Below are 26,661 nucleotides of genomic sequence, written 5' to 3'. Positions count from 1 at the left end.
TTCGTTGCTGGACAGCCTTGCTGCTCTGCAGCGGGAGGTACATACCTCACGCTTGGAGAATCAGGAGCTGAAGAAAGAGATGGGTACCTTGCGTAGGGAGGTCGCAGGTATTTCTAGAAAAGGCACAGCAAAGGGGTTATACATTAAGGAATGAACACTTCCCCCTCCAGTCTCTACCACCACACCGGTCCCAGAGGGTGGTGCACAAGGCCCTGGGTTCTTTACGTTGCCAGCCGCAGCCTCTCCTCAGGAAGGGTCTGCTCCTACGGTTCACGTCATACAGACTCATGGTATACCTCTGGCACCACCTGAACGTTTTTATGGGGACCCCAAGAAGTTCGAGACCTTCCTTAATCAATGTAGGCTTCACTTCCTCTGCAAACCCACTATATTCCAGGAAGATGCGGCTAAAACCTCCTTTATGATGTCGTACATGGGGGGGAATGCCGCTAGCTGGACCATCCCTTTAATGGAACGCACCGATCCAGTCTTGCACAATTTTCTGGCCTTTTGTGTAGAGACGAGAAAGTTGTTTGACCGGAAATCACACATGATGTCGTTGGACCGAGAACTCATAACTCTTCGGCAGGGGTCACATGACTTGCTGGCCTACATCACCACTTTCAATCGCCTCCTGGTGGAAACCGAGTGGCCTCAAGAGAAAAGGACGACTCTGTTCTATCAGGGACTGAGAGGAGAACTAAAAGACGTACTTTCCCAGGTGGTCCAGTTACCACAAACCTGTGAAGAGTTAATCGACCTCACTTTTCAACTGGATCACCGTCTACAAGAAAGAAAGGGAGATAGAGGTAGAAGCGATACCTGTTTTTTCCTACCTCGATCTAAACCAGCTTCCGAAGTACATCCAAAACAGCCCGAAGAAATAGAAGCCATGCAAATCGGAGGGCTCCGGGGCCCACTCACTACCGAAGAACGAGAAAAGAGACGGCAGCAAAAGCTGTGTTTGTATTGCGGAAAAAGCGGGCACTTCATCCGGGAATGTAGAGCAAGAGCAAAGGTACCTGACAGGCCGAACGCCTTCCGAACGTAGGCTACTGCATCTCCACAAACAACGGAAAACTAAGAAACCCAAGCCAGGAGGGGATCTCTGCCTTGGGTTCGGAAACCAAAATTATCTCCTTAGCTCTTGCTAATACCATTCAGCCTTCAGTGGCTCACATGAATGTGTGTGTCACTCTGTGGATAGACGAAAAGAATCCCATTGACGTGTCGGCCTTTTTGGATTCTGTGCCATCTGCCCCCCTGCGGAGTTGTAGGAGCTATCAGAGGGCCACTATCTACAGTGGGGGCTGACATCAATTGGGATGGTGGTGGTTGTATATTCATCACTGCAGCTTCCCCTTGAGGAATTATTAGCTCACTCATAGCCCTGAGCCACCACACTTTCATCATGCTGAGTTTCATTGTCCACCTCACAGCAGCCTTTGTCCTCGGTGGCCTGCATGTCAGCATCCCCCAGAGTTTCAAAAGCCGTATTCTCGTTCAGTAGTTTGGATAGAAGGAAGATGGCGGGTTGAGTCCGCTGTGGAGAGCCGCTCCACCCCGTAGCTCCATGACCGCCGCCCTCTATTGTGCTGCAATCACGAGCGCCGAGCAAAGGATACTCCGGCTCCATCACGCTCGCTCGAAACACTGGGCAGCCTGGACGCTACAGCTGTACGACCACCGAGTTTTTAGCCTCATTAGAGCTACTGGCGTAACGAAAAGTGATGGGGCCGCCCTGTACAGTATGTAGAGGGCCCCCCTCCGGGCTCAATCAGGAGCTCTCCAGCCAGAGTGCAGTGTTGAGGGGGCCCCTTGGAGCTTGGGGCCCCCCACACCGCGGGGGCTGCGGGGGCCTGTGTTACGCCCCTGGCCCCTCGGCTATCCTCAGCGGGCCGCAGTTCAGTTTGCTCACCTTTGAGGATACCAGCTTGGTGTCTCAATGGCCCCTCAAAAGGGAAATGCCTCACGCAGAGCTTGAGGGGGAGAGGGGGCAAGACACACGCCATGGGGAGTTTGGGGGGCAGCCGAGCACAGCGAGGTCTGCTCCTGGGCAGATTGGGAGGGGGAGGGGCTGGCCGGCGAGTGGCCATTTTGGGTTACTTTGGGTTACATTGGGATTAGCCCAATTGTAGCCCAATTTCTAGTTACTAGCCCAAAAGTATATAGGGCTTTTTTGCGCTTTCCCAGCCACCATTTTAGGTTTGGTGACCTGCGCAGCATAGATTTTTTGTCCCCACCCTCCCTCCCTAGTTTGTTCGTTTTTTGGGGGGTGTTTTTTACCCATTTTTGTGGGGTTTTCCGGCAGCGGTTGTTGGAACAGGTTCATAGGGGCTTGATAAGTTGTATATTTGTCGCTTGGAACAGGTGCTGGCGGGGTTGTCGAAAGTTGGTCAGGATTGGCTGTAGTTTTTAGGTCTTGCGCCTAGCGTTGCAGTACGGAGCATTGCTCGCTCAGCGAGAGACCTCTTGTATGGGGTTTCAAAATTGCCCTAGGAATCGCACACGCTTGTGCGTGTGCTTTTCCTTTTGGGCCATGCTATTGGCCTTTGCGTGCGTCTTTTTATTAAAGACAGCATGCAATTGGCCAAAGGCGGGTGCATTGCTCCGCCCATGGCCTATTGGTTCTATTACGTGCACCGCCGGCCATGTGGTTGCAATTATCGTGCCCAGACACGGGCACGATAATTGAAACCACATGGCTCACTGTGGCGCGCGCACTCGCACCACTCGCGGGCGTGTTTGTTTACAATAGCGATCTCTTTCGCGCTCGCTTTCACTGCCGCTTGTTGTACTGTATACAAGCAGCCACACTGATGCTGAAATTTACCTGGTACCATAAATTGAATTACAAACCATAAACCCTCGTGGGAAGCACCAGCCACCAAAGACACCTCAGCGCCTTAGGTGCACAGACATCACAGTCACCTGCACCAAAGTCCGACCAACAGCTCTCCACCACACACAGCTACTCCTTTCTGCCAAGAATGACCTCCGTTGCACTAAAACAGGCCTCTAGGCGCCAAACACATCTGCTTGTCCTGGCCTGATCTCTGGTGCACGTCTACCCCCTCACCCCGACCACAAAGACCCCATTCAACAATACGAGTGACCTCAGCAGAACCCCGTCATCGCTGATACCCTTTTACCCAATGATTTTCTGGATGGGGAGGGACTTCCAGTAGACACCAACCCGCTCCTGCCATCAACAACCCGCACTCACCAGGGCAGCCACGGACAGTCGACTGCATGGGTGACCTTTGACCAACATTCACCTCTGGAAGAACAGCTGGGGCCTGGCGTGCCCAGACGGACTTTAGCTGCGGTATTTTTCAAGAGTGCAAACACCTGTCCACGCCGAAAGTGGTTGATATTGGTTAATAGGAGCTGTTGATTGAAGCGGTGTCCGGAGGTAAACCTTGCGCCGTAGAGGAGACGCAGCATTGAAGCCTGTGCCCACTCACACATGACCTGTCTCTCTTCCATTCCCCCATCCCATGAGCGTCCTTCCCGCACTATCTCGTCTCTAGGCAGGTGGCCCTCCGTGTCTTCCTCATTGCCTCAAAGGCTGGACTCAGGGTTGGCGGTGATGCCTGCTCTGGAGCCAAGCACTCAAGCGTGGGAGCTGCAGCCTTGAACCCTGCTTCTAATCTGGAAGGGAGGGGCGTACGGCCTTACATGTCCTCACCGCCTCCTGGGACCGAACAGAAAAAATTCTTCTATGCAGCTGGGGGTGCAGCTACTCCCAGGGGCCCCCTACCCAGCTGACGTGGAATTTAGGTGCAGCCGAGACACACCATGGCCAATGAACCCATGATCTTAAACGTTTATGACATGGTAAGTGTGACTTCCGGTTCGTGTGTGGACTATGCCATGTTTTTTGTTGTGCTCCTATCACTGCTGGTTGATTCTTTGTAATGCTGTCAGTTCAACCTTCCTTTTAAGCTTCAGACCTTGGCATTCTGAGACATGCATTTTTTGCTAGCCCATTCTGGCCAGGGACTTCTACTTCCTGGTATGCAATGGGCTGTCAAATCAAAATTAAGACCCTGGACTGGAGCACTAACTCTTGATTCCAATTGGAACCTCTTTCTTAGACCACCTATCATTTCCTGACCGTTTCTTTCTCTTGCATGTTTTCATTCTCTCTCTCTCTCTCTCTCTCTGCTGAGTGACTGCCTATTGTGTCAAGCCTTGAGATGGTTGTGACATAAACTCTTTACGTGCCAGGACTTATCAGCTCATACATATGACACAGAAAGTGAAACAGGGTCACTAGAGCATGGCACTACCAAGCATGGCTGAATTTTACTCGGTTTAATTAGATTTTTCTCCACCTCTGAAAGTTGAAAGGCTGAGTTGACCTGGCAGTGATTCGAATCCTCAGGTGTGCAGATTATGTCCACATATTCAGCAGTGAGTGGCTTGCTCACTGATCTGCAGCTGGTGACTAAGTTTATTAATTTATCCATCCCAGGTGTCTGCGCAAGACTTCATAGTAAAAGGTTCAACTCAAATGGTCCTCTCAGCCTTTCATCCTTCTGAGGTTGATAAAATAAAACATTTGGGCAAAAATAAAGATCTGTAATTCAGCGCCAGGTGAACAACGTCAGGGTAACAATAAACGTCTGTAATTCAGCGCCAAGGTAACATATGGATAATAATACACATCTGTAATTCAGCATCAAGGTGAATAACATTTGGGTAGCAACACACATCTGCTATTCAACACCAAGGTGAATAACATCTGGGTAACAATACACATCTGTAATTCAGTGCCAAAATGAACAACACCAATAGCTCAAACTTTAATAATGCGAGACCTATAGCATTGCAAATGCTTGTTAGTTAAATGTTGGTAGTTTGTGAGCAGGAGCAGGGAAAGGGTAACCAGGTAGGCTAAGTTTAGATTAGAGGTTGGTTAGTTACAGTTGCACAAAGGCAGGTAGGGATTTGGGTCATGGGAGGTTAGGATTTGTAAATGCTATATTGTGTAGGATTGTGTAATATTATTGTTATGGAATGTTATGTTGTATTTTGCGGGGTGGGGGATTTGATGTGGGGATCGTATAGGTAGGGGTGGAACAAGGAGTCAGGAAATTCATGTATAGTGAGGTTTTAGTTTTGGAAGGCAGTTGCCAAGGTTATAAATTGTGATATGCACCTCTTTCAATAAAGCGGCCTTTTACACACACAAAAAATTGGTCTCGTGCTGGCTTGCCCCCCTCCCTCCCAATGAAGCACCGGAGCAGCAGCTACAGGGCAAGGGGGAGCCAATCACTACATTACCTGAGCTGGAAAATACGCAAGCTGGGTGCCCCATATTGAAATTACTACGGTCAGATGTCATGTGGGAACTTATACAGATTCCGGCCACAGAATAGGCAACCTCTGGTGAGGGACCCTCGCTGGCAGATACAATAATGGCAGCAGTTGTAGGAGGAGCCCCCCTGGCGCTGAGGGCCAGGCGAAAAGGCGGGGCTGCAGACAGTCCTCTGACAGACGATGGACACACTGTACCGTCTGCTGGGCCCCGTCAAACTGGACTATCTGAGCTACTAAACGTGGATGAAGAAATAATTAATGAGAACGAACAAAAATCCAGAAACAGAAGTCTTGGAGACCCGAAGGAAGCCATTTTGTTTTGGAAACGGTTTTTGCTGAACCTCTCGTTTTAAGCATTTATGGAGTCCTTGATTAGAAATGTGTGCTCGCCCGCTTAGTTGCCTGGAATCAGACTCAAAAAAATATGCAAGTATAAAAACACATGTGGCTAATACCTTAAAGTGAAGTTTAGACATAGCTGTCCAAAACAAGCTTTGCGGTGTTGTCATCCAAAGTATTTGCTCCATGCTGTCATTCCAGAAGAGAGAGAGCTTCCAAGATTTTGAGACGAATAAAAAATAAAAAAACAAGCTTTTATGCATCATTTAAATGCAAGAGACAGATTGTTCGAACTTCGCAGCCAAAGTGCAGTGCCCTTATATGACAAGCGAAGAGAGGGGGGCTCGAAGCGATTTGTAAAGTGAAGGTGGACTACAGAGCAGAAGATTTGTGGGTATCTACGTCACAAAACTCAAGATTTATATTATCTTTTGCTTCATTTTAGCTAAAAAAAAACCCTATCTTTTCTCAACTATATAAGACATGAATTCGAAAATATTTAATTAAAACATTTTGTATTACACAAATAATAATACAACAATTTGGTGATTTAAAAGGTATTTCTAGATTCATACAAAGCCAAATTTGAATTGCAATTCCATTCATGCAAAGTGTTCAGAGCTATCAAACAAGTTTAACATATTGCTATATCAATAACCTGTTGAACGGAATGCGCTAAGCCACACAAAAGGTCTAACAATTAGCATCAAATTATTAACATATTCCCAAGGTCCGTCTCAAAGTGTCAGGCAGTGGTTTCAACCCTTTATTTATTCTGATGTACTTGTGTTGCGTGGTTATGTGTGTGCCCTAGCAGCCTGTTGTGTTAGATTTTATGAGAATGTTGTATTTGTCAGCAAGAAATGGTTCGAATCTCAGCCTCTTCGAAACATCCTTGATTCTGAGCTCATCACGTAACCTAGCCTTTTGGGAAAAAAAATATGTATCAAGTCTGGTTCACTTGTAGAGTGCTGTGCTGTCCGCGCACCATTAATGACTAGCTACAGTGGTATACTTGTTGTAGGTATCTTGGCGCCAATCAGGGGAATATCACTAATTTATATGTAGCAGATAGTATCTGGGTGACGGTGCTTGTAGGGTGGGGAGAACCACCAACCTCCTCAACTCCGGAAGCGAATACCCCCCTGTGTACTGCACTCGGCTTCACATGGAGACCGTCTTCAATTTCAGGACACTTAGATATCCCACACAAGATCAGATATCTATACAAATATATACTAATCCGGATCGTAAGGACGTTATTCAGTCAGAACTTTGAAGATACAGAATCCCTCGTGGGACGGAAGTATAACCACGAATTATAAACTCTTATCTGAAAGGACAGAGCCTTGAAAAAGTTGCGGGATATTGCCCATGAGCGACGAAACACGTGTCGGCTGCTACTGTCCGAAGAGATTTTTTCAGCCTGGAGACGAACAGTAATAAAAACAAGAAAACTTACATGTATTCTAGATGATATTTGCTTACTGTTATGTACTAATCTTCAATCCGAAAGTTATTATTTGATGTGTGCTGGGGATTTGTAAAGTTGTAATGTCCGCGCACCATGTTCGTGCTATATAAAACTGCAAAATAAAAATGTACAAAAGTAACTTCGTACGTGAATCCTGTAGTGCATCTTACTTTTTCTGTGGACCACACCCTGCCTAATTCTGATGGAAAAAAACAAGCATTTGCAATGCAATAGGTCTCACAATTGCGATATTTTAAGCTATTGGCATTGTAAATGACAATGCCTTTTATTTATGAGTTTAAAAAACCTGCAATAATAAAAGGCATTGTCATTTACATTACCGGTAGGTCAAAGTTTCTAAAAGGCATGACAAATGCTTGTTTTTAAGTGCCCCAGGCTGCGCTTTCACGTTAATAGAGGCCACGCCCCTTTCTTTAGACGAGCCGAGTCTAAAGAAAGGTCTGCGACCGCTATTAAAGTGAAAGCGTGGTAAGTGGCGCTTTAATAATAGAAAGTTGACTAACAAATGCTTTTTTTTGTGAAAGCGTCCAGTGAAAGCATGCATGGCACTCTGAATGCCCTGAATATTGCAGGAAAGCATGTAGTGCCTGCAGTAGGAGAAACACCTTAAAGAAAATAGTGCTTACAGACTAAATAAGATGTACCATGTAACACCCGAAGTAAAAGGGCCAGTTCTCATGGGAGGTTACAAATGAAGACAAGGCGTTACTAAGGAGGGACTTAAAGCCTGTAAACGAATCAGAAGCCAGTATTTACGAAGGACAATGACACAAGCCAATGACAAATATGGGCGGTGAGTGGGCAGGGCTTCAATTCCATACTCCAATACAGCATGCCTCGCAGAACAGCACATGCTTTGCCCAGGCTCAACCTAAAAGAAAAACTAACAGCAAGCAGAACATGCAGCAGTGGAGGGATCACTGCAAGATTGCCACTATGTACTCCAGTCACCGAAGTTGCTCCCAAGACTAACCTAACTGATTTAGAGTGTGGCTAATCAGTTTGGTGAAGCAGCAGCAATCTGATTGGCCACCATTTTATCTTCATAACCTTTTTCTGCATCAGTACCATCTGATTCGCTGCCAGCAGCCCATCAAGCTCGTTGTGCTTAATCTGCACTTTCCTGGACCATGTTTTGCAGCTGAGGGCGGTGTGGGAGATCTCAACACAGGCAGCTTTCAGTATTTTGGGTACAACATCTGCACTGCCACCTAATCCGCCAGCAAAGCGTGTATTGGCAGTTTTTCAAACTATATTCCATAGTGGATAATACGAAATTGGAGGATGTTGCCAATTTTGCCTTTCTGCGAAACTTTTACTTAAAACGTAAGCTGAGACTTGATACCTTAAAGTAAGCCCATTTCTCTTGAAATCGCTAGTGGCTTATGTTATTATTGAAAAGGCGTTTGCTTACTTTGGTGCTGGTATCCATACATGTGCACTAACATGTCCTTTTCTTTCCATTTGACAAACTTTTTTTTATTTGATAGACTTTATTCATAATCACTATCCGTGATAACCAATACAATTTTATCAGTGATGGTGACTTTACCAATATCCTTCAGTTTTTGCACAATAGTGTATTTAACACCACCAATAACATCGGTTTGAAATCCTCCCTTTTCATTGCCATACCGATTACGCCTACCTGACTGACGATTGAGTGTGGGATGGAAAGACTACATCTCCCATCACTCTGAGCGTCAGCCCCAGGAAGTAGCGTAGACATGCTGTGTACCTGCATCATTTATGGGGAGCAGGTTACGACGCACACTGATAATCCTGTCCCACCGAAAGCGCACAACCGTGTTCCAGCCCACGGAGCAGTGAGTTTAACCACACAAACTTTATGTTCGCACCATTTATCGCCCACAGTGTGTTTAGCCGTAGCTGGACCCCGTGTTTAAACCGTATGTGGAGCGAACATTGACCTTTGCCTCACTAGGGATGGGCTCGTGCAACAGCCAATCAGGGGCCCGACATATCCCTTTGCCCGTGAGGGCAACCATTTTTAGGTCTCGCCTAGCGAACGCAGCGCATGCGCTACTTCGCCTTGGCGAGACTATTGTTGTTGGTTTGGTGCGCAAAGGGAGACAAACCATGTGCGCGCACGGACAGGCGATGTGCACATGCATGGCGTCTCCTCTCTGCCTCACACGCTCCCATCGTGCGCTCGCGCTTCTTTCCTGAAACACATCAGCGCTATAGAGTGCTCAAAGATGGCGTTCAAACTATCCACCAGTGTTGTAAATGAACAACCCAGTAAAAAGGTCAATAATTATCTGGCAAGCTCCCACTGCGTGCCAGCAAGAGCTTGAACCGGTTGAAACCGTAGACCAGAACTTTTATCTCTCGGTGCTACACGTTCACCCTTTCGGTTTAAATGATACGAGGAGGGCTGAAATGCGTTCTCGCAATCTGACCTGTGAACACATTCGGTGTTCGGTCCTCTTGCTTTGCTCCATTTTTTAATTTTTTTATTTTGCCGGAGCGTGCGATGTTTCTTTGCATCCCATCGAGGCAGTGAATAATGTTGCCACATTCCCGCGTCCAAAGTGAAGTTCATGTTTACTTTGCTGTAAGTATCTGTGGAATGTGGTCCCAAAGCCCGCACAGACGAGAGACACCAATGTCCCAGAGCGGCTTATCAGAGGAGCCGGCCTGGCCCGGGTCCTACATAAACAAGGCCGTATTCTTTCTCCTTTAAATGAAAGGCCCGTGGCGGATTGGCCGAGAACTGCCACCGTGGGCGGGCCTTGGGACCAGAGAGGGGGCTTCAGGCAGCGACCCCCGTTCGGTACTGCGTCTGGGCGTTAACTTTCTGTCGCTGCCTTTATTTTCTGAATTTACCGGGGTTCATAAAGCGGCAGCTCGCATTCCAAAGGTGCACATTTGTCCCCGTGATACCAATAGTGCTGTGTTGCCCACTAGGGTGGCTACCTTTCTGAAAGTAAAATGTGGGGTTTTAGCTCCACCTACATAAGTGCACTATGCCTCCTTTGCAGCACTTATTCATTTACACAAATTGAAATATGCACACGTTATTTGTGTGATTTAGATACCATTTGTTGCCACAGCCCTGGAGCTTATTAGCAATGTTAGCGGGAGGGAGTTATGGTTAACGGTCTTGGTTGTTGCTTGTTTTATTCGAGGTAAAAAGGCAGGATGGGCCGCGACTACATTCAAATCCGTGACCGTCAGATAGCCATGGTAAGAAGTGGAACTGCCGAATTACACGACTAGCTCAACCGTGTGCGTGTATGATTTAACACAACTCACTTGTTAATCCCCTGCTTGCTGCTAAGATTTGTCCATATCAAGCGCAAATTCTCTGACTGGTTATGTGCATGAGGTATCCGTTGTTTTTTGCGATGTTTGTTACTTTAAGGGCGGATGCAGCAAGGCACATTCATGTTTAATAATGGACTGCGGCCTTCTCCACCTGTGGTCTCTGGGGACAAGGGGTCTTTGTCGGGTGGTGGATTACTGAGGGAGACAGAGTGCCCGGTTGGTGGACTCCGCAGAAAACACCTGTGCGCATCAGGTAAATATCACAGTAGAATACTGTAGCTATGGTTGAGTTTGCTGTGTGCAATGAATTGGGCATATGCTTGCTGCTTTGGGGAGGGGGCTCCTCCTCATTACTATAATCTATGACAGAAAAAGCCATGTCTGAAAACATGGTGACCATTAGCTGTTCACAAACCTTCTACCTTTCTTATTACTTTTTGACTTATGCGGGACTTTTACCATGTACAACTCCACTTCCATCTGGCTTGGTTTGTGTTACAGATACGCTATACACACATATCTGCTTTCATGCACCAACCTGACAACCTATGCATACATATCCTGAACAGCTCCTGTTGTTAGGTCTCGCCATGCGCTGTCTCTTAGAGACGTGCTGTATCTACTGTACAGGCTTACGGCACATCCCTCGCTTTTCATTTGTGCCCTTATGTCTTTTTTCAATTCCGGTTCTTTTGGGTGGTGAATCCATCCTAATTGTCACACCTTTTGTGTTTTTGCTCCTGCCCATGGTGTCTCGCCTGTTCACATGTCTTCTTTTTCTTTCTCCGAAGGGAGTTTATATTGTTTTCGACAGACTATTTTCTTATTTTATCTTGCCACGGGATTTTGAAAAGATGTATTTTAGGGGTGGGCTCGCTTTTGCTTGTGTTGAAGCAAATGCAGTTCTTCTGACGGTGCGTGCTTTGTTTAAAGTTTTCCTGTAATAAGTTCCATGTTGTTGATCCCTTTGAAAACGCAGCATTTGCACTATGTTTTTGTGCAGTTTCTCACTTTCACTTTAGCACTCCTAAGCTAACATTTAATTAAATGTTTTGGTTGAGTCTGGGCAGCGCATGCGCTGCTGCAAGTCATGCAGTATTGGAGTATGGCTTTGAAGCCCCGCCCACTCTCCGCCCATATCTGTCATTGGCTCGTGTCATTGTCCTTCATAAATGCTGGCTTTTGAGTCGTTGTTAGGCTTGTTAGTCCCTCCTTGTAACCTCCCATGGCAACTGATCCTTTTACTTTGGATGCGACACAGTCGGTCTTATTTAGTCTGTAAACACTCTTCTTTAATGGGTTTCTCCTACTGCAGGCACAACGTGCTTTGCTCGCCATGCGCACTTTCACTTTCAAGCAGTCCTGGACATTGGCGGCCGCTTATTTTAACTGAAATAGGTCTCGCATTTACAAGAGTTTGAGCTATTGCCATTGTAAATTACAATAGCTTAAACTCTCGTAAATGCGAGACCTATTGCATTGCAAATGCTTGTTATGTAATGCACCTGACTGTGTGTTTCTTAGTCTGCTGAACCATACGATGTACCCTATACAGTTTGTTTGGCCCCATAATTACTTCACTCTAATTAACATTGCGGAAGAGGTGTGGGGGCAGCGGCCAGGGCGACAGACTTCGGAACACGGGGGCTCACGGTTCGATCCACGGCGGCAGGTTAGCCCAGCACCTTGTGACTCTGAGCAGTAGCTTGCTTAATTTTCCCGACGGCCCCCAGCACCGGGACACCTCACCTGAGGTAGCTGGGTGCTTTGCAAATGCTGGTATTTCATTTAATTTCATAAGCACTCCGTGTAGCTCTGCCTGTCTCTCCTAGTGTTTTCTGCCATGCGAATCTCACTTGTTTGTATTTTCAATATTTAGAATCACCAACGATGACTGTTTCATATCATTTCATGTCAATTAGCTCCGAACACCAATGTGTGGTAGTCTTGCCATTCTCTCAGATTGTTCTTACTGGTTTCATGATTGTTCTAATGATCATTTAGCTCTTTGGCACTGTTAGACTTGACATCTTTTGGCATGTTTCCCCTGTCTTTTTGCTTTCTGACCTCCCGGTTTTGACTCTGTTTTTGCTGGTTTAGTGTCTCTGCGTTGTTTCTCTTGCTGTTCAGTGTTAAAGTGCGAGTGCTCCTGTTGTAAACTATGTTATGGATTGGTGTTTCCATGATTGGTATATTTGATTTACTGTTGAGGCCCTAGTTAAGTGCCAGGGCTGGTAAATTAAATGCTACTAGTGGGCTTGCGTTACAACAAACAAATGAAGGACAGAATGCTGACAATGCAGACATTCTCCCCCAGTGAAGAGATCTGGGTTAAATCCATCGTTCTTTTGCCCACTACGCCACCCCAGTTCAGACATGGCCATATGCAAATCAGTCTTGACCCTGTGCCTCATGGGAACAGTCCAGCCCGAACTGCCAAGCCATGTCTTCCCTGGACCGGAATCAAGCATCCTAGGACCGGTTTCTGGCTATCAGCCGTCATCAGCCAGGATAGCTTGACTCCAGTGGCGTAGTGAGCACGGGACCCACGTCTGGGCATACCCATCCCACTTAGGGCGAAAATCGTTACAACAAACAAATGATGGACGGAATGCTGACAAAGCAGACATTCTCCCCCAGTCAAGAGATCTGGGTTAAATCCATCGTTCTTTTGCCCACTACGCCACCCCAGTTCAGACATGGCCATATGCAAATCACTCTTGACCCTGTGCCTCATGGGAACAGTCCAGCCCGAACTGCCAAGCCATGTCTTCCCTGGACCGGAATCAAGCATCCTAGGACCGGTTTCTGGCTATCACCCATCATCAGCCAGGATAGCTTGACTCCAGTGGGGTAGTGAGCACGGGACCCACGTCTGGGCATACCCATCCCACTTAGGGCGAAAAGCGTTACAACAAACAAATGATGGACGGAATGCTGACAAAGCAGACATTCTCCCCCAGTCAAGAGATCTGGGTTAAATCCATCGTTCTTTTGCCCACTACGCCACCCCAGTTCAGACATGGCCATATGCAAATCACTCTTGACCCTGTGCCTCATGGGAACAGTCCAGCCCGAACTGCCAAGCCATGTCTTCCCTGGACCGGAATCAAGCATCCTAGGACCGGTTTCTGGCTATCACCCATCATCAGCCAGGATAGCTTGACTCCAGTGGCGTAGTGAGCACGGGACCCACGTCTGGGCATACCCATCCCACTTAGGGCGAAAAGCGTTACAACAAACAAATGATGGACGGAATGCTGACAATGCAGACATTCTCCCCCAGTGAAGAGATCTGGGTTAAATCCATCGTTCTTTTGCCCACTACGCCACCCCAGTTCAGTCATGGCCATATGCAAATCAGTCTTGACCCTGTGCCTCATGGGAACAGTCCAGCCCTAACTGCCAAGCCATGTCTTCCCTGGACCGGAATCAAGCATCCTAGGACCGGTTTAATGGCCAAAGACTGGTGCATGTCTCGCCTTTCTTCTAAATGTTCACTCCCATGGCCTTTGGGTCTTGGAAGCGGGCAGCGGCGCGCACAGGCTGGCAGCTGGTCGTGGATCAGGTTACTAATTATAACCCAGCGCGGTCGCTTTCACTTTCGTGGCAGCGCTTCATTTCACTTACATAAACAAATGTGGAGCTATCTCCGCACCTTTCTGCTCTGGCGCTGCCTTTGTGCTTTATGGATAACATTGGCCAAAGCGCCCGAGGATGTGATTACATTCTTTTTTAACAGTGGCTATCTACATTAAGCACTACATCCGCTCTTTAGAGGCTAGTTCTTTAAATGCCTGATATGTTCTTTAAGAATCAAAAAGTCTCTTGAGGTGGCAGATAGACTTCACTTTCTCGTTGAGTGGGACGTGGATTCTTGCAAATTGCAGGGACTTGTTGTAAGCACAGCATGGGCCCCTTCAGTGCGGATGTTGCTCGTTGGGTATGTGAATCAGAAAGATTCTTGAGGTGGCAGATAGCGCTTTGCTTTCTCGTTGAGTGTGACGTGGAATCTCGCAAGTTGCAGGGACACGTTGTAAGCACAGCATGGGCCCCTTCAGTGCAGATGTTGCTCGTCGGGTGTGTGCCAGGTAGCACTGAAGTTCTACATTGGCTTTTCAGGTTGTACACAGAAGAGGTGCACATTAAGTGCGAGATGTGCCTTTTGAGAACGAGCCCATAAATATGTTCAAGCGCATGGGTGCATGCCTGAGTGCTTGTGAATATGTAGATTACATGCATAATTGGATGCTAATAGCATTTGCTACTGCACGCGAAGATATCTGTGAGTGCATCAAAGCATGTGTGAGCGACTGTAGAAGCAGGATGCATCACAGTATAGAAAGTGACAGAGTATAGAGTGCTACATACCTCCTAACATAGTGTATACAATAATTTACACCCATTATAAAATTATAAACAGTGCAAGAGGTCTCTTTGTGTTTCCTAAATTGGGATTCTATTGTGCTCCCTTAAACTTCCCATTCTCATTTTTCTAATGCCCCTCTTTCCTATGCGTGTCTGTGCCCCCCCCACCACACTTTATACCAAATGCGCTATTTTTGCTGATTCATGATTGCACACGACGTGGCAGAAGAACAAATGTTTTTTCAGTTCAGCTCACTAGCAATGAATTAAATGGATGCTTTTGAACGAAGATTATATTCTTTCCATTGACCTCTTCCCTATACATGATTGGTGGATGATAGCAGAAGACATGCAGATGATCTCGACCAGTGCTTACCAAACTGTGGGTTGCAACGCGTTTTTGGTGTGTCCCAAAACTACAAGCAGTATATAAAAATCCATTACATTTTGTATTTATCTTGTCACATTTGCTGCGCTTCAAAACAGAGGTCAAATGTCAGGCTACGTCTCCTGATAAATTGCTGTTTTTTAACATAATGATTGGTGTTTACAAGTATTAGAACAGACACGATGAAATTGCCAGCATTGCACGAAAAAAATACTAGAAGACATTTTTTATATTCTTTTTTAATAGGGTTGGTCTGTTGTACATAATGTCGTCTTGCTTATATATAAGGTAACAAAAATGCTTATAACACTTTTTTATTATGACTTTTCAACATGTTGCACAGCATAGCTTGCCAATATCTCCGGCTAAACACCTATACGATCCCAAAGGCAAACCCATTGGCTATGCCAATGCTTGTTCTACATGTCAGTCACCCCTAAGGGGGGGTCCAAGGTACCCCTGTGGGCAGGGTGCTGTGGATGTAAAGGTAGGACGTGTACTGATGTGTGTGACATGTCCTGGTGGTGAATTACAGTCTATTTCGAATTTTCACCATTGCAAATCTGCCTGTTCCCATAGGACAGAATAGGGAGTTTGTTTATACCATCTTATAAACATAATTCCCCCTGGGAACAAGGTAGAAAAATAAAGTTTAGTATGTCTGGACTCAGCATGTTAAAATGCATCTTTTAGTGAAGATGATTTTTACATTCTTTGTTTGAAACTACCACTTTTAGAAGCAGGTATTTTCTTGCTTGGCAATCCTGTGTGCCTCTGCTGGGGTTGTGGATTGACTGTCTGGCTTTGGGATGACAGGGGCTGGAGACGGGCAGTGGGTCCAGAGAGCCTGATGGGATAGGGCTGGGCTGAATAGACCTGGGCTGCATTTAGAGTAGTGGAAGGAGATTTTCTTGCTCCTGAATGGGCCTGGTCTGCCTTGTACAATGCCGTCTCCACCCCCTGCCATGAAGCTGCACCAGTGAGGACAGAACTGATTTGGGCTGGGTACAGACACGCTCTGCCTTCAGAGAACAAAGGGTTTTGTGGTGTAAATATTGGGGCCCAAACCTCAGAACTCTTTTGGACCAAGAAGACTGCCAAGTAGAAGAGCTGGAGAAGCTGCGAGGAGGAATAACCACTTTGCTGTGTACTTTGCTGTGTTGGCCTCCAGTGGCTGCTTCTGTCTTGGGTAGTGAAAGGACTGGACTTGAACTTTCTGCAATCTATTTTTGTGAGTTTCTCCAAGGGCTTGAGGTAGAGCTTGCCCCCTGTTCATGAAGTCTCAGGAACAGCAATGACTTCAAATTCTTCTGCTCTCAGCAATGGGGACTGTGTGTTTTGTGCTGCAACAGAAGAAAAAGCAACCTGACATAGTCTACGACGCCGCCGACGACTCCGTGTCCTGAAGGCACCGCAAAGGGCACCGCCGCACCCCAACCCTGGTCTCACTGACAACGCCATCTGATGCCGCCTCCAAGCCGCTGCTTGCACCGCGACATGTGGGCACTGCACTCCGCACCGCCTCGCTTCACATCATCGCCCTGGTATCCCCGATGGTGCCTCTTCACGCCGACATTGAAGCCGCTACTTGCACCGTGGTTCGAGGTCACCGCTCGTAAGTTACACGATGCACCGCCCTCATCCCGCACCACAGCCTAAGGATAAGAGGTGGAGGAAAGTGTGGATAGCACGATAGGTGGAGGAGAGTATGGATAGCACGAGAGGTGGAGGGGAGTATGGATGAGAGGTGAAGGGGAGTGTGGATGAGAGGTGGAGTGGAGTGTAGATAGGATGAGAGGTGGATGGGAGTGTGGATAGCACAAGAGGTGGAGGGGGTATGGGTGAGGTGGAGGGGAGTTTGGATAGCACGAGAGGTGAAGGGGAGTATGGATGAGAGGTGGAGGGGAGTATGGATAGCACGAGAGATGGAGGGGAGTGTGGATGAGAGGTGGAGGGGAGTATGGATGAGAGATGGAGGGGGTATGGATAAGAGGTGGAGGGGAGTATGGATAGCACGAGAGGTAGAGGGGAGTATGGATGAGAGGTGGAGGGGAGTGTGGATAGCATGGAAGGTGGAGGGGAGTATGGATGAGAGGTGGAGGGGAGTGTGGATAGGATGAGAGGTGGAGGGGAGTGTGGATAGCATAAGAGGTGGAGGGGGTATGGATGAGAGGTGGAAGGGTATGGGTGAGAGGTTGAGGGGAGTGTGGATAGCACACAAGGTGGGGGAGAGTGTGGATGAGAGGTGGAGGGGAGTGTGAATGAGAGGTGGAGTGGAGTGTAGATAGGATGAGAGGTGGAGGGGAGTGTGGATAGCGCAAGAGGTGGAGGGGGTATGGATGAGAGGTGGAGGGGAGTGTGGAAGCACGAGAGGTGGAGGGGAGAATGGATGAGAGGTGGAGGGGAGTGTGGATAGCACGAGAGGTGGAGGGGAGAATGGATGAGAGGTGGAGGGGAATGTGGATGAGAGGTGGAAGGGAGTATGGATAGCACGAGAGGTGGAGGAGAGTATGGATAGCAAGAGAGGTGGAGGGGAGTGTGACTAGCACGAGAGGTGGAGGGGAGTGTGGATAGCACGAGGTGGAGGGGAGTATGGATAGCACGTGTGGTGGAGGGTAGTGTGGATAGCACAAGAGGTGGAGGGGAGTGTGGATAGCACGAGAGGTGGAGGGGAGTGTGGATAGCACAAGAGGTGGAGGAGAGTGTGGATAGCACGAGAGGTGGAGGGGAGTGGGTAGTACAAGAGGTGGAGGGCAGTATAGGTGAGAGATGTAGGGGGTATGAATGAGAGGTGGAGGGAAGTATGGATGAGAGGTGGAGGGGAGTATGGATGAGAGGTGGAGGTGAGTATAAAGAAGTTAGCCTGGCATATGCTGTCCACTAGTTATAGTGGGCACCTTGCACCAGTCCAAAGACAACCTTTATTGAAAGCTATCCTAGTGGTAGCTCTGGAGAGCAGCCTTCAGGCTAAGTCTTGAAGGAGTGTAAAGCAGCTTTGTTTACCAGATTATAACCTCTTGAATTACTAAAGGAAAGGGGAACCACACAAGGTATAGATATAAAATATATGTATTTATTTCTAAACGCTCTCTACTAAGCTCTTTATGAAGTTAGAGAGCAAGGCACACAATAATACAGTTCTAAAACGACAGTAAATAGCACAATATACAATGGGCCCTAGGGGCGGTCCAAACCATATATTAAGAAAGTGGAAAGTGGGGGGCTTTTCTGACGCTTGCTGCTGTTGGGGGCATTGAAGGAACCTCACCTGCCCTTCTGTCTTTTCTCGACCCTCCACGGTCGTCCTGCTCTCCCTCCCGCCGCTGCAGTAGAACACCCTGCGGCCGCCGTGAGGAGGGGGAGACTACAACTACCATCAGCCTCTGCACCAGCTGATTACAATCACGCGCCCGGAGGCGCATAAAAGCGGTGACATCCTCGGCGGAGCGGGGGCTTTTCTGACGCTTGCTGCTGTTGGGGGCATTGAAGGAACCTCACCTGCCCTTCTGTCTTTTCTCGACCCTCCACGGTCGTCCTGATCCCCCTCCCGCCGCTGCAGTAGAACACCCTGCGGCCGCCGTGAGGAGGGGGAGACTACAACTACCGTCAGCCTCTGCACCAGCTGATTACAATCACGCGCCCGGAGGCGCATAAAAGCGGTGACATCCTCCGCGTCGCGGGACCGCGCGCGGGCGGCGCCGGGCTAAGCCCGGGCAAAGGGCGGGCCGTCTGTGGCCGTCAGGGGACGGAAGAGGCCGGGCTGGGCCACCCCCCTTGTTTCTACATACTAAACAGGTAATCACTCGAAGCATGGGTAAACGCACAACGAAAACCACCTGCGTTGACACTGCCGCCCCTACTGATTCGTCCATATCAATAGACTCACTGCTGGCCAATGCTCTCACTATGGTCACCAATGAGATTGCTGATACCGAACGTAGAATGTCATTTGGATTCCCCACCACCACTACTACTACTGTGCTATGTTCACAATCTCCTAAGGCCTCATCTAACCTGGACCTCCCCCTCTCCCCCACAGTAACAGTTATCAAACCAATTAGTAATGTCGACACTCTAATTTTGACCGCTGGAAAATCAAGTTTGCCGACCATTGCTGTAACAGACTGTCTAGCAGAGCCAGTACCAGATAAAACGCCATGCTCCAACAAACTTGCAAGGGAGAAACGCAAGAGAGGCCCAGTGAAATGTATAGTAAATAAAAGGAAACAATCAGGTCGAAGTAGAAATCAACCGACGCCACAGAGTATGTGGAACAAAGATAAAGCTAAAGATTGTGAAATAGTTATATCAAGTGCCACTGAGGACTTACTACTTTCCCCATTTCCATCGGATGAAGGATCTGAGAGACCCACCACTCTCACACGAAGACTAGAGTCCCCAACCGCGGACAAAAGTATTTGTGAGGTCCCTTTGTCATCCAAGGAGAGTAGTGTTAATACAATCAGTACCCAGACTGAGTCCACTGATCAAAATTCTCTATTTAAATTTAATGGCAACCTGATAGAAACGATTGTCGATACTATTTTTAAACAAGTTGAAATTCAAATAGTCAAACAATTTAATACTTTTTTTAAGAGATTGGACAAAATCGAAAACCTTGTCAAAAAAGAGGAAATTAAAAGGAAAGGAACTATTAGCATAGATGTTGCTCGAGGTGATAAAATTATGAGTAAATTGGAAACCTTATGTAATGATTTGAGGGAGGGGGGCCAGACTGTCGCTGCCGATTCCAGCCGTGTAAACATGCAAGGCCCAACCGTTGATAAAACTGCTTTATCTAACGGTACTTCAGCCAATACTTTACCTACATTGCCTACGGGCCTCGATCGCGACCCCTCTGGTTTAGAAGGAATAGTAATGACTGGTACCTCAATTTCGGATGCTAAGACCCTGCTAGCCTCCTCAACAGACAGGACAGGTATTACCTCGGATGGCATAAGCTCTGGTGGAGGAACATCAGTAAGAAACAGACTCACTAATAATTCAGGGCAGCCACTCAACTTACCCCCAGAATCTTGCCCTTATGTTTTAGTGCTAGCAGGCGTACCTGCTCTAAAAGAAGGCCAAAGTGAGTCATGGGCACAACTACACAATAAATGCATCAATTGGCTGACAAAACATAAAGGGGCAAGATGGAACATATCAAATGAGATTATATTAACTCGTAGGGTAAGTTGGGTGGGGCCACAACAGAAAAACATCAGCGGGGACTGCATAGTGATTAACTTTAGACATCCGAACTTTGTAAGATATTTTATGGACACACATAACACCCATGCCAGTACATTCACCGCAATAAGCCTTCACCCTTTGGGTTATTTCTATAGGCCCCCCCACAGACCAATTCAGACAGTTTCTAACACCATCCCTATAGCTAACAGATTCTCCGCCTTATCGGACTTAGGAAATTTAGACTGACAACCACTAACACCTCCTATTATATTGGATAAGGTTGTTAGCATAGTGCCCATGGATACGGTTAATCCTACACGTATCCATAAACCCTGCCCAGATAGATTAGTCCTTCCACATGTAGTTTGTTCAGATCGTCCCATTGCTCCTACTCCTTCCACTACTACCCCATCAACTGACACCCTAAGTGTCATTAGTTGGAATATTGCAGGGCTTCCAGGTAAGATGAAAATCAAAGAATGGGTTACCTGGATAAGTAACTTTGATGTGGTAATGTTACAAGAAACATGGTGTACATCTACCCAACTATTGGAGGGTTTCTTTTGCCACAATCTTATTGTACCAACTCCTGCTTTGGGACGACCAAGTGGTGGTCTATCTATCTTGGCAAAAATGTCTAAGGACACGAAAATTGAACCTCTAAATGTGGTTAGTAATAACCTGGTAGCCGTAAAATATGTTGCAAGGTTAAAGATTTGTTTTATAAATTTTTATAACAATGATTTTGTCAACCATCCTAACCCCACCTTTTTAGAACTGTTTAAGTTTATCGACGAAGTTGCGGATGGTGAAAAATATGGTTTATTTGATGGCATTTGTGTTGGCGGGGACTTTAATGCTCATATTTATATTACATCTCCGCCCTGTAGACGAGGCTCTGAACTATTGGATCTTTTACATAGTAGAGACCTGGATGATGTTATGGGCCATTTCGGAATCGACGAGGGAAAGGTACTGGCCCCCACGTACATCGGCCGTGGTTCTTCAACCACGATTGACTTCCCCCCTTAGTGAAGTGTTACTTAAGTCTGAGGTTGTCAGCAGCCCATATAGTGACCATCTGCCGTTAGTAATTTATCTTAAATCTATTAAAAAGCCTATAGGCCCATATGAGGTTGGAGTTCAAAATATTATTGTATCCACAGACAGACTAAGGATTATCTGGAGAGGGATTAATAATCGAGAGATTTTAACTAATGTAATCAAGAATAATCCCCTGCTGATTTCCAACTGCCTAACATTTGGTGGCCCTGATATTACTAGATCCTTCTGTGATCTATGTATAGAAATAAAAAGGGCTATTTCCAGACCAGTAACAGAACACAATACAAATAATCAAAGATGGTTTGATACCAATTGTTCAAGGGCTAATAGAGAACTTAGGAAAGCTTTGGAAGCTAAACCCCGAGATGTTTCCCTTGTCAGTTCATTACGTTTTAAATATAAACAGGTTTTAAAAACCAGAACTGAAGAGCTCCTAATAAGCCATTGGGATAATCTCACTAAAACAATTGCCCTAAAAGATACTACTGGTTTCTGGAAAGAAGTAAAAAGCCTGAGAGCCCTGGGAAGTAACATCACCCCGATAAATTGTAATATCACAGGAGATTCATGGGTCAGCCATTTCTCAAAGCTTTATGCTACAGCTGGGAATTCAACTGAGGATAATTTCCCAGATGACACTGTAGTCATTACATTAGAGGAGGTGGAGGAAGCCATCGCGAATAGTGCTGGCAACAAGGCCCCTGGCCCGGATGGTTTGTCCATCGACCAGATAAAATCAAACACATGGTTTTGGGCCCCCCTACTTTGCAATCTTTTTAATAACTTAAGTAAGGAATCCATCCCTCCCACATGGTCCTGTAGTACTATTGTTCCCATCTTTAAAAAGGGAAATAGGTTGGACCCGGGGTGTTACCGTCCAATATCTCTGATCGACAACACCCTGAAGGTCCTTGGCAGGGTCCTATTCGACAAAATAAGTACCTGGGCCGACGGAAACTCCATTATCCACCGTTGTCAGCTTGGCTTTCGGAGCAAGCTTGGCACGGTGGAACAATGTTTAAACCTTAACCTCATAATGGCCAAATATACGAGAGCCAAACGATCTCCTCTGTATTTTGGCTTTATGGACCTAAGTTCAGCGTTTGATTTCGTTAATCGCTCCCGCCTGTGGTCCATTCTTTTAAATTATGGCTTAGATGAACCTCTAGTCCACTTTCTGGCCAATCTTCACCGCAACCTGAAAGCTCGAGTCCGACTAAATAATGATGGTGAGGTTTCAAATGAGATTTTAATCGGCAAGGGGGTGAGACAGGGCTGTGTCTTGGCCCCCTTGCTTTTTATTTTATTTTATACATCAATGAATTAACTCATTCCCTATGCAATTTGACAAAGGACGTTCCAATTATCAATAAGAAACCTATCCCGGCGTTACTTTACGCGGATGATGCGGTCCTTATGGGCCGCACCCCGAATGCTCTGCGTATCTTAATATCGGGATTCGTTAATTATATGTCCGATCTAGGGTTGTGCACTAATTTTAACAAATCTTTTATAATGACTTGCGGCCCTAAAAATTATAAAATCCCAAAGATTGTGATAGGTCCAAACATCCTAAAAAGCACCTGCACTTTCCCTTATCTGGGTCTGTTATTCTCTAACAGCAGTTCGTGGCAACCACACGTGGCGATGGGGAGAAATAAACTTTCAAAATCGATTAATTCCATCACCTCCCTACGCCAACCACGCCAGGCTGATGTGGTTCTTAGTTTACTACAAATTTACCGAACCCAATGTCTCCCAACTGGCACATATGGTGCTGAAGTTTGGGGGTTTTTGAACTGTAAAGCAATACAGAGTGAAGAGAACAGATTCTGTCGAAAAATCCTGGGGGGAGTTATTAGTGCACCGACCTTTGTATGTCACAATGAATTAAAATTACAATATGTTGAGGATTTTATTAGAGTGAGACCTGCATTATTTTGGCTAAGGATATGGCAAAACCCGGCAGCTTCCCTGACTCGTGAGATTATCTTAGATTGTTTGAAAAGTGATAATGTAGCTCTAATCCCATGGATTAATGCGGTAGAAAGGAGCCTTGTGAGCGTCAACTACGGTCACCTCTTCACATACCCCGACAGGATTGACGGCTCCCATAAAAACTTGGTGAGAAGAGCACTCTATCAGCATTTTCACAATGAAAGGGAAAGAGCAGACTCTGTGAAACAATCTACAATTGACTATTTATCAATTCAGGAATCACACATTGAACCCCTGACGTCCCCCCAGCCCTATTTATGTAAAAAACTGGGTAGATGGACCAGATTTCTATTATTTAGATTCAGGGATAGGAGCATTATAAACCTCATCTGCTTTCCACTGGGTTATATTAAAAACCCGGAAAAACTACATTGTCCTTGTGACCGCGGTGGAACCCAGAGTATGCCCCATTTCATTTTCGGCTGTGGTTTTTATATGAAATTTACAAGACACTATCTAATACCATATTGTAAGAAATATGACTTGTCTAACCACAACCTTGCCTATAGACACTTTTTAATGCTAGGATCAGATGAATTAATTTTTAGAGTTAGTAGCTTTCTTAAAGCCATTGTATGCTCACGCAGGTCGTTGAAAATTGATTAGTTTTGCTTAGACATTTACTTTGCACTTTAAAGCATGTCTTGCTGAAATTTAATATTTTATACGAGTTTTGCCATCATAAATTTATGAGCTAATTTTCTATGTATAACCTTATATACTGTTGTACGATGGCCTCTTTTGCACAGCCCTGTCAGTAGGTTATTTGTGTTTCCATTGCTGTTTTTATAAATTATATTCTTATATGTAATAAGTAACGGCCCAAAATTGTAATGTTTAATGTGTATTTTAAAATTTCTGTGTTTGTGCTTTTATGGATGGTTTGTTGAAATCCGAATAAAGTCTATTTGAATTTGAATTTGAATTTGAATTTGAAAGTGGTATAAGAACCACGACTTGACTAGACACAGTGCCTAGAGCACGTAGAATCGCTGGGACCCTAAGGAACCACAGAAGGTATTGACACAGGAGACCCACGGGGACGCGTGCAGTGTGAGAACACAGGCGCGAGCCCCGTACTATTCTATGGGAAAGTCGCGGTTGAAATTTTAGAAGTTAAGGACACTTAGGAGAGGACTTTGAGCAAACCCTTTAGACTTAGGGGGTTCTAGGGCCAACACCCAAGGGAGCACCGTAGTACTCGAGTTACCTCACCCAGGGAAGCCGGGTGCATAGGTGTCAAATGTTGTCGGGAATGCGTCGTTGATTTCAATGGCGATCTGCCGCAAAGTGCTGCTGCCGGGAAGGAGAAGAGTGTCCGGTGTGATCCAAGCCTGGATCGAAGATCAGAAGAACCTGAAAGCAGAGGGGACAGAGTCTGGGTCACTTGCCAGTGACCAGGGGCACGATAGACGAATGCCCACCGATGTTGGGTGTTTCAGGTGCAAAGAGGTGAAGCGTGACTCTGCAGCCACAAGGACCAGGAAGCGTCGACGATGACCAGGAGCTGGATTCGAGCTGTCCCACGAAGGATGTCGAGTGCTGCGGTGTCGGTGCCCGGATTGGACCCAACAAGCCTTGGCAACAGCAACCCACACAGGAAAAGAAAAGATGATTCGGTGCAGACCAGCTAGGTCCTGGGGACTCCCCAAGCGATGGAGAGTCTGTGGACGTCTTGAGCAACCAGGTAAGCCCCATCAGAAGTAAAGTTTCCTTCACAGAGATCCACCAGTCGACGGACTAGGGATTGCAAAGGGACCTCGAGAGAAAACACAAAGGGCCAGCTCACGGAACACTCGTGGAGTGTAAGCAGGCAATCTCCGGTGCAAATGCTGCTCGGGGTCAGGGCTATAAGTAACCCAAAGCTCAGCTGCAGTAGTCGCTGGAAAGCTGATGCTTCTGCAAATGGTCACGGTGTCCAGGGGTTTGAGTTGCACGGTCTTCCACGAGGGATACAGGCCTCAGCATTGTCGAGTGCACAGATCGACCTCAGAGAACACGGAAACTCACCTCCTGTGTTGCAAAATTCTGCGGAGTCCGGCGGGAGCTTCGGAGATGCAAACCGGACAGATGCGTCTTTGGTGCCTGCCTTGCAGGGGAGTAACTCCTTTACTCCAAGGGAGATTCTTCAGTCATCTAGTTCAATGTAGATTGTCGTAGTTCCAGGATTCAGTATCAGAGTTTCGTCCAGGTGTAATCTAAAGTCCTGTACGGTCAGGGGTTCCTTCTTTATACCCAAGGAAGGGGTTGGACATACTCTGGGGACCCACCTAGGGGAGGGTCAGGAAAGAGGGGTGGCTACACCCATTTCCTTTGTCCAATTTCACACCAGAGCAGGGGCTGGTAGCCCCTGCAACCGGTTTGAACTGGACTATGCACAGGGATACCAAATGTGCCCCCAGTGCTGAACTTCAAAGCACTCTTGGAGTGCACCCACCCAGCCCCAATACACTAAAGCCTGTCTGGGTGGTGGTGACACCTCCCTGTGACAGGAAACCTATTGTCCAAGCCTCCCCTGCCGGAGTTTCGTCCAGCAGCAGGAGGGCAGACTCGTGTCTGTGGCTGGCAGCATCCATTTTGTGATGGCAGGGCTCTGTTAGCTGGTACCGGGTATACCGGTGCTGTTATGTCTCTCCCTCTAGAAGGGTGGGACCATACTCCCAGTTACTGGTGTGGGGTTATGATTCCAAGGTGTTTGACACCAAACACAACATGTTTTCGTGCAGCCATCCCAAAGTTAGCATTTACTGTTTGGTTATAATGCACTTAAGAGTATATGGTTTGTCTGCATCACAAACAACCCCGGAATAAAGGTTCCGAAGGCTGCAGAGGGGCTCTGCTCATGCATGGGGACCCTCTCACATAAAACCCAGTACCCTGCCTTCAGGATTGATAAGGCCTGCCATAGGGGTGACTGATAGGTTTATATGTGCAGTGATATGGAGAGATATAGTGAACCTATATCTCAGTAAGGGGTGCATTCACCACCTTACCCGGCTGCAGTAGCAGGCCTGTGGTGTTATTTTGGAAGGCTTCCCAGGGGTGGCATAATACATGCTGAAGCCACTGGTAGGCCTCTGGGGCACCTATGCCTTGTGTACGTAGTATACCCTATACTAGGGACTTATAAGGGTACCCCAGAATCCAATCTGGAGTGTACCTAAATATGTAATCAATTTAAGGGAGAAAGCTGATA

General features: G+C 46.8%; 1 protein-coding gene across 1 annotated transcript in view; it reads right to left on the bottom strand.

The window, feature by feature from the left end:
• The window catches only part of COLGALT2 (collagen beta(1-O)galactosyltransferase 2), a 319,704-nt gene that overhangs the window by 289,380 nt on the left and 3,663 nt on the right, over positions 1-26,661 (bottom strand). The window lies entirely within an intron of this gene.

Source organism: Triturus cristatus, chromosome 4_2, assembly GCF_964204655.1.
Source record: "Triturus cristatus chromosome 4_2, aTriCri1.1, whole genome shotgun sequence".
Taxonomy (NCBI): Eukaryota; Metazoa; Chordata; class Amphibia; order Caudata; family Salamandridae; genus Triturus; species Triturus cristatus.
This window is presented reverse-complemented; position numbering and strand designations above follow the sequence as displayed.